Source organism: Penaeus monodon, chromosome 31, assembly GCF_015228065.2.
Source record: "Penaeus monodon isolate SGIC_2016 chromosome 31, NSTDA_Pmon_1, whole genome shotgun sequence".
Lineage (NCBI taxonomy): Eukaryota > Metazoa > Arthropoda > Malacostraca > Decapoda > Penaeidae > Penaeus > Penaeus monodon.
In genome coordinates this window covers 31457808-31458099 of record NC_051416.1, presented here as the reverse complement: position 1 = coordinate 31458099, position 292 = coordinate 31457808, and the positions used below count along the sequence as shown (strand labels likewise).

Here is a 292-nt window from a genome sequence, read left to right as displayed (position 1 = left end):
TAAAGGAGTGAAAATTTATATTTTTGAATTTTGTAAAAAGATTATTTATGAGATACTTTTTGCATGTGATGATTGGCAGGTGAATTTCTTTACTACCAATCTTGTAGACATGGCTGGAAAAATACTTATCAAAAAGAAAGAAAAGCAAAACCGGAGAACAGAGATAATAACTTCGAAATCTGAAAAGAATATGTTCTGTTTAACTTTTAGATTCCATAGATTTCTGTAATTTTCAAATATTGGGTTTTTCATATATGCCCTGTCTGAGGTTATCCCCATATCTAATAATAAT

At 28.4% G+C, this 292-nt stretch overlaps 1 pseudogene; it reads left to right on the top strand.

Moving 5' to 3' along the window:
* Window positions 1–292, top strand: part of LOC119592954 — a 78168-nt pseudogene that overhangs the window by 63656 nt on the left and 14220 nt on the right.